A 15,877-nucleotide genomic window follows, 5' to 3' on the forward strand; every position below is an offset into this window, starting at 1 on the left:
CACCGGCCACGTAACATGAAACAGGGTCTGAAATAGAATGTGTTCCTATTTCTCTGTGCACGTCCAGCATAAATGCACTTATGTAACCAATGTAAAAATATAGTGGTTTAATATATGAATATGAATATATACATGTGAATACCAATATATAAACATCAGCATGGTAAAAATAATATATATATATTACTGTGTTGAAAATTAAACAGTATATATTTCTTCTACAATAATAAGAATGAGACATTTAAATTTTGAATGGTTGTTTCTGAGTTGCCTACTACAGCACTTAAAAAAAAAACTAACAGAGTTGAAAGGTCACAGCACACTGGCGGGCACCTCTGCAGTGTCCATGAAACAGGGATCAGAAAGATAAAGAAAAGACTTGAAAACAGATATACCTCTTGTTTATCTACAGTTTGCAGGAAATGTTCAACGGCAGCCTGAAGTATTTTGTTAAGCAATGTTTTGTTTTTGAGAATGGGAGTATTATTTTCAACAGACTACTTGGGTACAGTGTAATGTGTGAAAAATAAGTTTTAATCATTTTTAAAGCAGCAAGCCCACTTTTTTATTTTAAAAAAAATTAATTAGCCAGCACTGAAGATCACAACCAGTTTACAGTAACATCTGTGCTCAGCATTTCAGCAGCCGATTAGCAGGTAGAAAGCCAGTGTTCGGGGTCCCCGAATGGCTCACCTGGTAAAAGCACTGCCGAGCGGCATGTAGGTGAGTCATACAACCAGAGATCGCAAGTTCCATTCCTGGTTGTGCGAGGCAGCCGGTCTTCATTGGGGACTCCGGGGGGCGCCGCATGGCTTTGGAGCTCCCAGGGTTGAGGAGGTGAGATCCGGCTTAGACTGTTTCTCCTCACCGCCCTGCAGCGACCCCTACAGGCCAGGCACCGAGTGAGCTTGGGAGCGGAGATTTACTGGGCTGGTCTTTGTCCTCCAGAGGCCGGTAGCCCGCGGACATCCGCTCTCGAGTTCCTGGGTGTAAAAAGACGCCGATCGCCCCAAGGGATCGGAGGACGGAGGACTGTGTGGAGAATCGCCGCCGTGAAGGAGGAAAGTAATAATAATTGGGCATTCCAGATTGGGAGAAAATTAAAAATAATTGGAGATTCTAAATTAAAAACAAAAAAAGTTACTTATATAAGTTACTTATATTACTTATAAAGACGTTGTCATTGCTGTGCGTGTGTCTGGGTGTCAAATGGGAAAGCACGTCACTTTCAACAGTGAAGACGTACAGTAAAGAAAACCAACTGTATGTCTAGCTCCATCCTGCCATACTAAGGGTATGAGGTTAGTGATGACAGACTCGCCCGAAGGCTGCTTAGTTATCTCTGCATCCGCCCATGCCAGAAACACTAATTCATGTTTTTTCATGACACATCCTCGATCTATTATTTTTCCTGTTCTGTGTATTTGTTACTGTTGTGTATACAGTGACGCTACTTCTTAAAGTGGTTTCTAGATGCAAGGTTTTATAAAATGATTGGCACGAAAACTTGGCAGGCTCTTCTTTTAGTAAGTTCTATCTTTGGTATCATTTTGGGGAAGTCATGCTATTAGAATTTACAATGTGAAAAACAACACGTGTAATGGAAGCTGACTTGAGAGAATTGTAGAATACAGTTGTGTACCAAATATGGCTTCAGACTTTAGCAGTCTGCTTGACTTCTTTTCCAAGTTTCACCTTGAATGTTTTGAAGTTATGGATGAATGTATTTAATAAAACGGCAATTACACAACAGTTGAGCGAGTGCAGAATTTCAGTTTTATCAGCTCAGCGTTTTTAGGAACAAGGAAGCTTATGTGCGTGTCGCTGAAACCAAATTTGTGAATTACAGGCCTTTCTGTAAATCTTCATAAAAGAGGGCAGCGAAACTCTATAAATCATCATTTAAATTGTACAACTCAGAACTCAAGCCAGAAACTAATGTGAATAAATGTGCTACTGGTGGAAAAATATGTGACTTCATAACACAAGGCTTTTCTTTCATTTGTTTATTTACAGATTAACTGAAGTGGATCCAATAAGAAAGCAAGAAAATGTACAAACGAGAGGATGCCATTCAGCCCATCGATGCTCGTCCGGTTCCTAGTAGCTGATCTTGAAAGATGCAAATGATTCAGCATCAACAGCTTGACCAAGAGTGTATGGTAAAAGTTGCAAAATCTAGGAAGTTCACTGTGTAGTGTGACAGACAGACACAGAGAGCGAGAGACAGAGAGACAGACAGACAGAGACACACACACAGACAGAGAGAGAGAGAGAGACAGACACAACATAAGCGTCCCCATTTTTTTAATCAGGATCGGAAAGAATCTACAAATATAAATGACAGTCTCAGCAGTCCAGGCACCTGCCGTTATTACGCACTCAATTTAAATTTAATGTGTAAAAATACACATAGCAATTTTGCTGCCCAGCTTGTCTGCCTCCTCTAAAACTTCCACTAACAACTAGAATACAATGTCTTCAGTTACTAGGAAACTGTACACAAGAAAAACCAACAACATTATCCAATCTCTGGCTAGCCGTGTTGTCTTTGCAGACAATCACAGCAAGAATAAGAAAGACTCAAAGCTGCACAGGTTGAAGCGTAACACCCCAGTGCAGCTACAAATGCAACTGGAACCATCGTCAGAGGCAACCGCTAAAAAAAGATGCCTATAATATGAAACAACCTGTTTTATAACTTAGTAATGCATTTTCAAATTGTATTTCTGTATGGGTTTATAGAAGTTTTAACATGTTCAGTGTGCAGGGCAGCAGTGTGGAGTAGTGGCTAGGGCTCTGGACTCTTGACCGGAGGGTTGTGGGTTCACTCCCCAGTGGGGGACACTGATGTTGTATCCTTGAGCAAGGTACTTTACCTAGATTGCTTCAGTAAAAACCCAACTGTATAAATGGGTAATTGTATGTAAACTAATGTGATATTTGTATAATGTGAAATAATGTATAATGTGATCTCTTGTAACAATTGTAAGTCGCCCTGGATAAGGGCGTCTGCTAAGAAATAAATAATAATAATAATAATGTTCACCGAGTTTAAGAATGTAATGTTACAATGTAAGTAACGTAATTAATTTGTCAGTGTGGTACCTCGATAAAAATGCGCTGAGCTGATAAATAACCTTGTAGAACACACGCGTGGCTGTGCAGGAGTTCAAAGTAACAATGCAGTTCAAATGGAATGCTCTTTTTTAATGCCTGTCCCATTACCATAAAATATTGTACAGTATTTATAGAGATTACACATGACTTCGAGGTAATGTTGCATTTTACCGCCTGAAAATACATTTTACTCTCCGAGTATTAAAACGAGAGGGTAAGTTACTCCCAGACCCAAATACTTAACTGGAGCGCTGGACATTGTTGTGTGGAATTGTTATTAAAAGAAACTCTGTGCTCAATCTGTGCCCATCTTGTTTCTGTGCTTTAAAGTGTTGGCTAGGGTGAACTCGGTCAACTTCTTTTCAATATTTTAAAGACTTCAATCTTTGCAGCTGTCTAAAGATTTCTCTATCACCCAGACTCTCGGGTTTCCTGTGATAAAACTAAGAAAATGAGATTAAGGGCTATTTATCATTGAAACATTCTACATGTATCTGTCGGTTAAACTGTTAAGGCTGCTACCCACCAGACGCGATGCGGCAAGCGGAACTGAGCAGCGCTGCGTCAAAATGAACAGACCCTATACTTTGAGGAGTATCACACAACAAGCGACGCGAGAGGGCTACGCAGGAGCGGAGCGAAATAAATAGGATTGAATCTGCACGTCAACTAGGGCATTGAGCAATCAGAGAACAGCTTCAATGCACGTGGTCCAGCAGGGTGAAGCAGTATCCACAATGACGGAGCAATCAGAGAACAGCTTCAATGCACGTGGTCCAGCAGGGGGAAGCAGTATCCACAATGACGGAGCAATCAGAGAACAGCTTCAATGCACGTGGTCCAGCAGGGTGAAGCAGTATCCACAATGACGGAGCAATCATAGAACAGCTTCAATGCACGTGGTCCAGCAGGGTGAAGCAGTATCCACAATGACGGAGCAATCATAGAACAGCTTCAATGCACGTGGTCCAGCAGGGTGAAGCAGTATCCACAATGACGGAGCAATCAGAGAACAGCTTCAATGCACGTGGTCCAGCAGGGGGAAGCAGTATCCACAATGACGGAGGAAACGATAATACCTGTCGTTGAAAAAATACCCAGAGCTTTATGACAAAGGGCATCACAATTATAAAGATTTGAAAGATAATATATGGGAGTCCATTTCGAAGGAACTGGATAAGCCTGGTGTGTATGATTTATTGCCATATGTGTTGAAATACCGTCGGAGAAGACACTCGTAATTTCCACGTCATGTTGACGAATATGTACCAGTCTTGATCATAGTTTTGTCAATAGCAATTTTTAACAGTTGTGTAGATCTGGCAGTTTTCAAACCTGTCACATCGCCTCTGTGTCGCTTCTGGTGTGTATGGTCACGTCGCTGCGAAAGTGTCTCTCACCAATTACAAAATCACATCGCGGCTGGTGTGTTGAAAATACATATGGCCATTTTTCATAAGACTATGGGGTCTCCCAGTGCACCCTGGGAGCACAAATATCAAAGTATCATACTGCAAATAACCTCAATAACACACTTACTATAAATTCTGTTACACAACATTTCAAAAGGGTGCTACAACCCTGACAGGAGAATACAGAGCTCAATTAGGATGAAGAAACATGGCCCTTTCTACAGCAGGGGCAGGTGAGAGCAGCTTGGGATGAAGAAACATGGCCCTTTCTACAGCAGGGGCAGGTGAGAGCAGCTTGGGATGAAGAAACATGGCCCTTTCTACAGCAGGGGCAGGTGAGAGCAGCTTGGGATGAAGAAACATGGCCCTTTCTACAGCAGGGGCAGGTGAGAGCAGCTTGGGATGAAGAAACATGGCCCTTTCTACAGCAGGGGCAGGTGAGAGCAGCTTGGGATGAAGAAACATGGCCCTTTCTACAGCAGGGGCAGGTGAGAGCAGCTTGGGATGAAGAAACATGGCCCTTTCTACAGCAGGGGCAGGTGAGAGCAGCTTGTTTAGCTGCTATTCCTGGTATTCTGTACCTTCACAGTAAAGTCAGGATATCCAAATCCAGCACTGTGGGGCCCACAGTTGTGTATGAATTCTACTGCTTATCTCAAGATTATCAAGGAGGGCCAGTCTTTTCTTGGTGAACTTGGAGAATGGCTAAATGATTCAGCATGTCTTGAGTCATGGTGCTGTAGTATTTACCTCATATTTCATAATTGCTGGAATTAATTTAGTCCACCGTGTTTTAAATGTGAATATACACTTATTTTGCTGTCAGTCTCCCTAATATCCACGCATATGTTTCAAACCCGACACACAAAGAAAAGGTGCACTTAAAAAGATCTGGAATAAATAACTAAAGGTATGAAATACAGGCTTTATATTATTTAAGAAAACAGTTTTTATTTTTTCAAAACCTTTAATAGTTTGGATCAGCACTAAAGTTTATGTAGGCAGGGTAGTGGCAAAACGAAGTACCCTAAAAATCAATAAGGGTGCATTGCAAACAGCTAACAAAGTAAATGGCGTGCTTTCTGTACCCCTGTGTTTGTGACAGTCAGTGTTAACAGTGCATGCTATGAGCAGTGCACAGTAATGTGTCCCTGCGGCACTGCATGGGTTCTGGAGCTCTCTCAGGCTCAAACTGTATCCGAATGAGAATGATAAGAGACCGGAGAGAAGGGTGTGCTTTTTAAATCCACAGTAAAGGCCTCTGAAATGGCATTCTGCTTATTTGTCATTTTTAAAGACGTTTCCTTTAGGGCGGGAATGAACACGTGTTTTTTATATTATTCTTTCACAATTCAGACAAATATTATTTCATTTTAAATTAACTGGAAAACAAAAGTATGATTCATACCTTATTGCAAGCACTTCTGCACAGTACAATGTTATTTATTTCAGATGTCATTTTTGTATCTTTTTGGTACAGATTAGAGAAGTCATTGGACCCATCTGTGCGCATGTTTGAAAACATCTGCTGTTATAAAAGCTTCCCACCATAAAAGCATAGCAAAGTGCAATACAGCATAGTGAAATCATGGTAAAGCAAATGGAAGCATTGTAAAGCCCAGAAAGGTTTGGTAAAGCATATTTTAAAACAAGGCAAACCAAGAGAAATGCATATTAAAACCTTGGGGGAAACTGCAAAAATATTGTGCAAATTCACCATGGTATTTAAAGAAAATTCCAGTTTGAAGCGTCTTGCTGTCTGTGCACGGCAGTCATTAGGGGAAGCAGCTTGCTGGTTTCTTACAGGAAAGAAGGCCTGAAGGCTGAGGGCAGTTTAACTCTCCAGGTGACCATGCTCTGTGAAGGACTGCACACAGGCACTGCATTAACCTGGTGTCGTACCAGATTCAAATGTTACAAAAATACATCTGTTTAGGATTTGAGACCTACGTAGTGAATGGTTGTCTGTGGTGTGGAAATCAGGGAATTATCTTGTTAGCTACAATCCCTTTTCAAATGTCACACCCTCTGTTTTGAGTTCTCTCTGCAACGCTCCCTGGTTCTCTCTGCAGGCTGTGACGAAGCACTGCCCTCTTCCTGTTTTTTTCTCAGTGTGTAACTGTGTGAAAATCTGCCTGCCGTTCACTAACAGAAACACTCGATTCTAACACAACTTCTTCTTATTGTTACATATTAACTCAAAGGTAGAACAAACAACATGTACAAAATGAATTCTTTCAGCCACTATTGGGAGCTGGTTTCCAATTCTTATTTCCTTTTTAAATCACATTTCTTCGATTTATTTTAGTTTGAGCTCTGCACGGTTCACAGCCATGTCTACTGAAGACTCTTCTCTCTCCTCTCAAGGGCTCTTTGCATTGGCAGTATGATAAGAGGGTGTGATTAATCTGATTATTAGTCCCTCCTTCAACAGCTGTGTGAGGCTCTCTGCTTGTATGTGTTCATTGGCAGATTTTCTGTTTCTATTCCTGCACTCTGGTGTTTTCATTTATAGCTTAAGAACATAAGAAGAAGATAAGAAAGTTTACAAACGAGAGGAGGCCATTTGGCCCATCTTGCTCATTTGGTTGTTAGTAGCTTATTGATCCCAGAATCTCATCAAGCAGCTTCTTGAAGGATCCCAGGGTGTCAGCTTCAACAACATTACTGGGGAGTTGGTTCCAGACCCTCACAATTCTCTGTGTAAAACAAGTCCCTCCTATTTTCTGTACTGAAGGCCCCTTTATCTAATCTCCTTTTGTGACCCCTGGTCCTTGTTTCTTTTTTCAGGTCGAAAAAGTTCCCTGGGTCGACATTGTCAATACCTTTTAGAATTTTTAATGCTTGAATAAAATCGCAGCGTAGTCTTCTTTGTTCAATAGCCTTTTAAACTCAGCATAATTCTGGTCGTTAATTCTAGAGCAGCAATATCCTTTTTGTAACAAGGTGACCACAATATTCTAGATGAGGTCTTACTAATGCATTGTAAAGTCTTAACATTACTTCCCTTGATTTAAATTCAACACTTTTCACTATATATCCAAGCATCTTGTTGTCTAGAAGAAGACATTTCTGAGTCAATATAAACTCCTAGGTCTTTTTCATAGATTCCTTCTTCAATTTCAGTATCTCCCATATGATATTTATAATGCACATTTTTATTACCTGCATGCAGTACATTACACTTTTCTCTATTAAATGCCATTTGCCATGTGTCTGCCCAGTTCTGAATGCTGTCTAGATCATTTTGAATGACCTTTGCTGCTGCAACAGTGTTTGCCACTCCTCCTATTTTTGTGTCGTCTGCAAATTTAACAAGTTTGCTTACTATACCAGAATCTAAATCATTAATGTAGATTAGGAATAGCAGAGGACCTAATACTGATCCCTGCGGTACTCTGCTGGTCGCCTTGCTCCAATTCCTCTCACAGCGGTATTGCATGACTTCGGTCTCAATAAAATATCTGGGTTTTGAAATGAAACATTTGAAAAGGCTCTTCCCTACACTCACTTTATTAAGAGCTGTACCTGATATCGGGGTGGACCCCCGTGTGCCCTGATCTCTCTGTCTGTTCCCTCTGTCCTTCACTGTGTGCAGTCACAGCTCTCTCTCTAGGCTTTCCCTTTGCCATTGCTGATCCACAATGATGACTCCTGGAGCATGACTGTCCTTGCTGCTGTGACACAATGTGCTCCCACCAGCACACCTCTTTCCAAGTCCGTTAGATCTTTCCTGTTTGCAATTGTGCTCCAGAGATCACATGATCAACCTAATTTGCATCTCTAATTCTGGGCGATGTCAAATCCAATCGGGTAGACAGGGCATTGTGGAGTAGTGGTTAGGGCTCTGGACTCTTGACCGGAGGGTCGTGGGTTCAATCCCCTGTGGGGGACACTGCTGTTGTACCCTTGAGAAAGGTACTTTACCTAGATTGCACCAGTAAAAACCTGTATAAATGGGTAATTTTATGTGAAATAATGTATAATGTGATATCTTGTAACAATTGTAAGTCGCCCTGGATAAGGGCGTCTGCTAAGAAATAATTTATAATAAGACGGTACCCTGGGGTGCGTTGTACCCGGGTCTCTCTCGTTCATTTTACTGCATGTCATGAAAACATTCCTCATGGCTCCCACACAACCGGTAAACATAAAAATAGCACAGGTGGACACTCCAACAGCTAACCCACCAAAAGCAGAAGACAAGTTAGGCAAAGATACACAGGCTTAGCAGCAGAACCCGTCCTAATGATCTTCAGTCAGTGACGCATCATTTCAGACAACTTTATTAGGATTGTACTATAATGCTGCCTTACAAATGCTACAGTAATACAGCAGGTTAACCTACTACATACAGTAGATCTCTTCTCAATGCAATAGCGACAGGGTGTTTTCATTTAGTGGGATCTGTGTTTTGATCAGCAACACAGAATACTAGTTTCAATGCCTGCATTTTTTAGCAGAGATAAGCGACTGCAGCAGGACAGCCTACTTATTCTACAAGTGGGTTTGTTTCAACAAGTCATTTCATTTTCAAATGTTTCAGGTAAGTGAAGAAGCCTTTTAACACTATTATCATTTGTAACAAAGTTGGGATCTTGCTTGTGCAATGTCCTGTGAACTGCAGACCTCAATCCAATAATGTTTTAATCTGGTGGATTTGCAGGGGGTACTCCAGGGTACTGCATTCAGTCTCATATGAAATGGTGTGTGTGACAGACAGGGTCTCTCCAGACACCCCCAGAAATTCCTTTAACTAGACAAGTGGCTCTCAAGACATGTGGAGACAGACAGACAGACAGACAGACTCCACATCCCCCCAGACTGAAGTGTTACAGAGCCCCCGGCTCATTACCTTTGCTGTCCGTATCGCAGCAATATATTTTTCAACACAATCCTGATTTACTGTGGAATGTTCACCAGGAGAAAGATCATTTTTCCTCATCGCAGTGTATCCAGATCACATTCCCTCCTGCAACAATGCTGGTGGTTGAAATGAGTAGGAACAGAAAACCAGCATTGTTTCAGGAGGTAGTTAATAACTCAAACTAAAGAAGGTTCTGGGCAAGTTTCATCCTGACTGCATTCGTGGTGTTCCAGATTTATGCAAAACTCAATTTTACCGTGGAGGAAATTGCTCATAAAATATGCACAAAATCAGTATTTCTTCTTGGTTTTGAAAGCAGCACAGGTGAGCTGGCATTATAATCTGGGAGTTGTGTAGAGACCAAAACAGGTCTGGCAGGTTTGGACCTGCAGGTGATCTGGAATAAATGCCAGTCTCCTCTTCAAAATAAAACCCTGTAATGCAGTACCAGGATAATGCAGTAGTTTCCAAACAGACTGTCAAGACTAATATCGACTTGTTCTTGCTCTTATTGTATTACTTGTATTGTAACACTTGAAATGTATTTGCTTACGATTGTAAGTCGCCCTGGATAAGGGCGTCTGCTAAGAAATAAATAATAATAATAATAATAATAATCGAACAGGCAGTGAAAACACTGCCCCACCCAGTCACACTGGAGCTGCTGATGTGAGGAGGAGCGCAATTACTGTATATCACATGTGTGTGCAGGGAAAATTACACCGAGATGTCATTAGGTACACAAATGAGTGAAGTATATGGACTCCTTGTGTTCTCAAGATGTAAAAACTGGTAATGAAATCAAGAGAACTGCTTATTCAATTGTCATGAAACTTGGTGGTAACATTATTTTGTGTAAGTAATTGTGACAATACCATTGGGCACATACGTAGCTCTAACTCTTTACAGTCGTTATCTATCTCAGTTATTACTATGTGATTATGGTGCAAAGTCTGAAACAATTCGGACAATTCTTTTGGCACAAGAGCTATAATCCCTGAATTATGTTTATGTAAGTAGTGTGACAAGGCAGGGAAGGGGTTAATATCCTCCATGCCAGAAATGTATATTTGTTTAATAATTGTTTAATTAGCATTTATTGTTTAATTATCACCTGCACCTGGCTGCCATTGTAAGTTAGAGCCAGGTGCAGGGTTTTTATAGAGAGCAAGCAGTCTTCTTGAGGCTGCTGTTGCTGTGTGAAGGAACCCGATTGAAAGTGTGCTCAATCGTATCAGGAAAAGGTACTGTGTATAGTCCTTTTGTGTATTATTTCTTAAAAATGGTCTGCTTTGTATTGTTTTGTAGTCAGGGTGTTCCTATGTGTAGTAAGCACTCCAAAAACGCTTTAAAAATTCAAATTGTGGGTCTGGGTCTGAATTAAAAGGGGCAAATGAACCGAGAGTGAGCCCAGTTTACAGCAGCTTCGCATCACATTGCTTAGTTTTTCCCCCGTTGTGTTGTTTGCAATCATTGTCAGTGGTTTAGGTTGCAATTCCTCAGATATTGTGGGGTTTTGTTGATAAGTCACGGGTGAGTTAAGGAGCTGCTCTTCAGTTCTGTTTGCCTGCCACTGGCATGTCTAATGTCAAAATGTTTTAATAGCAGTAAGCGCCAGCAAAAGAAACTTGATCCATACATATTATAATATATAGTTTTTTAAATACGCAATAAAACGTTGCAGTACTCAAAACTTTGTAATTTAATAAATGTAATACAGTAATATCGTACAAGCAGTACATAAGGCAAAGCAACAAAAACATCGTGGACTTACTTGACTGATGAATCTTGAGTGATGTCAAGCATTTCGTTTTGTCGTATCATGAGCAATTAAAAAAGCAATTTTGTTTTGGTCCTCCCTGTTTTAAATTCCATGAATTTAAAAAAAACTACAACGTACTGTATGGAAATCGGAACTGAAGCGAGTAGCCACACGTGACCCACAACCTGCCTGGCAGACACGTCAAGATTAAATCTAATTATGAGTGGCAGAGGCTAGCCGCAAACTTGCATCGTGTAGCCAATACAAATACAGTAAAACTTGACAGACAGGGTGATTGCAGGTGGAAGACACACAGAAGCCCACCCATTTTGAGGCTACATTAGCCAATAGCAATGCAGTAGACCCTGGAAAGCATGACGTAGACTTTTCTGAATCGTTACACCCTTTAGTAGTTGGTCTTCATTTTCAGTGTTGATTTTTAAGAATCGCACAAAATATATCATTCAACACTGAAGTAAAGGATTTATTTTGAGCAGACTAAGGCTGAAAAAAAACATACAGATATAACCTTGTAATTAATATGAAGCCCTGTAATCATTGAATCATCGGATTCTGCTGAGTCAACTCTGCGGTTTGAACAATCGCCCCTCCCAACTTTTAGCTGAAAGTAAAATATTCACCATTAATTTCTGGTTTTTAATGACCAAAAATAATGCCTGAGTGGAAATATCGAGGCTCACGTAACACAGCAGCCTGGTAGTGGTTCTGTGCATTACTGATTAATGCTACCTCTGCGATAATGCTTGTGTAGGGTTGACATGTACTCTCTATTGTTTTGTCTAGGTTACAGTATTTGCACTGTTCAGATTATTGTTTTAATGTTATTAGTGTAGAATTAATACAGCATAAAGTAATTATTAGTTGGTAGTCTGTTTTGTAGTGTGCAGCTAATGCTACTGTAGCTTTAACTGGAAGACCTTCCGCACTGTGATGTGGCTGCTGAACTGTTTTGAGTTAGGTTGTGTCTTGGACTAGGGAGAGAGATCGTTACCATGGGGCACTCGTCTCATTGGCTCTGGTACTCCTGTGGGTTAGGGAGGCAAAACCGTCATGGAATGTTTGTCCTCATCGCACTATAGTGAACTCTACTGGTCAAGTGCCTGGTGAGCTCAAAGCGGACACCTGCAGGCTGGCCTTTGTCCACTAAGGGCAGACAGCTCCCATCTGCTGTGGAGCTCCTGGGTGTAAAGAGGTGATTGGCTCGGGGATCGGAGGACGCACACTGACCTTCAGTTCTCCTGAGCTGTTTTAGGCACTGCTGCACTGAGGGAATTGGACATTCTAAATTGGGGAGGAAATCTGAGAAAATAATTGGGCCCTCTAAAGAAAAAGAACAGTAAAATCAAGGTTTTTAGCGTTGAGAATAATGAATGCATGAAATAGGTTACCAGGAAGCAACACGCAGTGCTGTCTTACAGGCCTGTAATGATAATGCCTGTAGGTGTTTCCTGAGAAATGGACTGTCAGGCAGCTTTACAGAAATACTGCTGTGACTAAGGCCATGCCTCATGTTTCATTTCTCTTTTGCTTTCTGGCAAATAAAAGATGTCACATACAACCTCCTGCAAGCTGCATTCAGGAGAGGGTTCAGTTGGGCTCAGCCTACCCCATATAAAACACATTGTTAGTGTCAATCTGAAGAAGAACATGGGATTCTGCAGTTTTAAGCAATGTAGTTGTAAGCATAGTTTGACCTCTGTATAATGCAGTCGTTCTGAGTGCTTCTGATCTCAAATGCTGTGAGCTCAGGGGCTGCTCTTCAGCTCTAGCACATCAATACCATACATCCCACGGCTGCAAATTCAAACTGAGAGCGATCAGGAAAAAGCTGAAGACTGTGATGTATACCACAGTATGTACATAATAGTATAGAATACAAAATAGCAATCAAATGGTTAGTCATGATTTGCAGTTATTATACATGCAAAACTGTGTGTGACTTACTGATGTACAGAGAGACAGACGCACACCCCCTTACAGATGTACAGAGAGACAGACGCACACCCCCTTACAGATGTACAGAGAGACAGACGCACACCCCCTTACAGATGTACAGAGAGACAGACGCACACCCCCTTACAGATGGAGAGATATACAGCCACACAGAACCCCCCCCCCCCCCCCCCCCCCCCCCCCATCATATCTGATATCCTCCACTACATCCCCCAGCTATAACTTGTACATAAGATACGATGCTGAAGCTGGCTTCTTATTTGCATACAGCCAGTGTAACACAAATTGACGAAGTAACTGGGGTATTTCAGGGGTTAAATCAGGCCACTGATTTCAATGTTGATTCACACAGAGGGGAAACCCCTCCACATCCCCCATGTGAATTTATCCAGGCCCAAAATGGATTTTGAAACAAAAACAGCCCAGATTTTTGTATGATTTTTGTCTGAAAATCTGTTTTGGGCCGGTATAAATACATATGGGGGACGTAGAGGGGATCCCTCTCTGTGTGAATCAACTTTGAAATAATTAGCCCAAAGCGATTTTACCCTTGAAATACCACAGCTGCTTATTCAATTAGTGTTACATTTGCTGTATGCGAATAGGAAGCTGGCCGAATAAGATGCCAACTTATGCATAGTTACATAAGATCACGTTGCATGAGGGATGACAAAGCGGTTAAGCTGACACAAAATAAATAGAATCGCCAGCCTGAGGCCTCATTACTACAAGTAATACCCATCCATGCCGCGGGAACAAAGCTAGGCTATGTTAATGAACTATTCGGTATTTTCCGCAGGCAGAAGAATAGGGAAAATAACAACTAATGCAGAATTATTATTTTTTACTGGCGTAATAACAGCATCTATAAAAAAAATATGACAACTTTAGAAACCGCAGAACAATTGGATTCACACGAGTGTAAATATCCACAGCTCTGATAAAATAAAAATTTGAATACTTTTCTTTTTTTGCGGTGGTATACAGTATCAAGACGTATTCAAATTATATCAAACGGCATCTCAGATATAGACTCGCGGTCAGACTGTGACAAATGAGATACACTGTTTACAGACTTTAGTTACAGGCGTGTGACTCGCCTGTCGTTTTATAAATGAATAGCATTGCTGCGTTTGATGTCGTTATTAAAATTCATATCTGAAACGGACCCTACAGCTTTATGCAATGCGTATTTACCAAAGTGTGTTTTGAAGTGCAATTAATTTGCATCCATTTTGACAAAGTCCAATACACATTTTTATATCAATAAAACTATCCCAAGCCTTAAGAAAAGTGTGTTCTGTAATAAAACTAGGCTGTGTCGGATTTGAGGTTCGCTCGCGGTGTGTTGCGTGTGTTTTACTCCACCAGGATTTGACTAATACTTCCATAAAGAACACGCGCACACTCCACGCGTGTTTACGACCCACACAGAGCACTGTCTGACAAGCGTGTTTGTGTTTTTTTTCATCTTTCCCCACTGGGCGGAACACACTTTTTACTTCATAAGTTTGTTTTAGTTTTTGCTTACATATAGACATTCTTAACTGTAGTAGTAGTAGTAGTCGTAGTCGTAGTGGTAATAATAATAATAATAATAATAATAATAATAATAATAATAATAATAATAATAATATTATCATTCACAAAACACAGTTTTAAGACTGTCAAGTCCTCGGCCCCGTATAGGTTCCTTACGTACTGTTCTCGTTTTGGTTTTGCTGGCTGTAGACTTTGTGCTGTCGCTTCATTTTGTGTAATCATTTAGACAACATTCCCGATAATGAGATATTTCAACGCGTACATTTTATATCTGTATGAATGGCTGCTCATTGGTATGCATTTGACTGGCACGGTGCCATTCATTTCAATGTTTACCCTAACAACATAAACATTATTAAACCTGTCCTTTATAATATATAAACACTACAAATAAGTTACGCAGGCTGACCACAATTACTTAAAAACATTCTACAATTTGAAACGGTTTTGTTTTTTATCTGACGTGAATTGTCACTGTCAGCATTTAATAAACCGAATGACGATTCCACCTTCAGAAAATGTATATAAATGCGTCAGTGTGCCATTTTTAGTACCGTACTGTGATAAATAACATTTAACAATTGTAATGGTGTGAGTTTGTACTGTACATGTACTGTACTCAATACAGAGCTGCGATGTTTTTTAGTATTAATTTAATGTTAAGCAGCCAGTAAAAACAAAGTAACTTCAGGTCTTACCTCAAAGCAGTGAGGGTTGATTTTGTTCGCCTCCTCTCCTGTTCACCGAGGAAGGTCGTTCTTTAACACGTCGCGTCCTTCCGCCACATTAGCACTTATATGTGTTCATGTTTGCAGTTCAGCGATTATATGGTGGTGTTTGTTGAAAGTATTTAGAATATCGGATTCTCCGACGCGGAGGTTAAAAAAAAAACCCCAAACAAACACAAGTTTTGAAGATAGCTGAGAACGAAATGGTGTCTGCTTCTTGTAAGACTGAAGCGTAATATTTCCTGCTCAAGTGTGCATTCTCTTGATTTCGGTTTCGTCTTGATTGGCTGAGGAGTTCAGTCGCTTAACCCTGACTGCACCGGGCGCTTATGAGTATTACAACAACGTGAAAAAAAAAAATCAACTTTCTCGCAGGAACATCAAAACTCGTTTGGTTCGAGAGTGGGGGGCATTCCTGTACCCGAACAGGTTCAGAAGAGGTTTTTTTTAGTCGACTGTTTAGTCCTAGCTG

At 40.8% G+C, this 15,877-nt stretch overlaps 1 protein-coding gene across 1 annotated transcript in view; it reads right to left on the reverse strand.

Annotated features, from left to right (window-relative positions):
* Nucleotides 1–15,671, reverse strand: part of LOC117401020 (signal transducer and activator of transcription 5B) — a 49,896-nt gene extending 34,225 nt beyond the window's left edge. Inside the window, exon 1 of the mRNA XM_034001411.3 lies at nucleotides 15,376–15,671. The gene's annotated coding sequence lies outside the window, so the exon portion shown is untranslated. The remainder of the gene's footprint in view (nucleotides 1–15,375) is intronic.
* Nucleotides 15,672–15,877: the final 206 nt, after the last annotated feature.

Source organism: Acipenser ruthenus, chromosome 45 (assembly GCF_902713425.1).
Source record: "Acipenser ruthenus chromosome 45, fAciRut3.2 maternal haplotype, whole genome shotgun sequence".
Lineage (NCBI taxonomy): Eukaryota > Metazoa > Chordata > Actinopteri > Acipenseriformes > Acipenseridae > Acipenser > Acipenser ruthenus.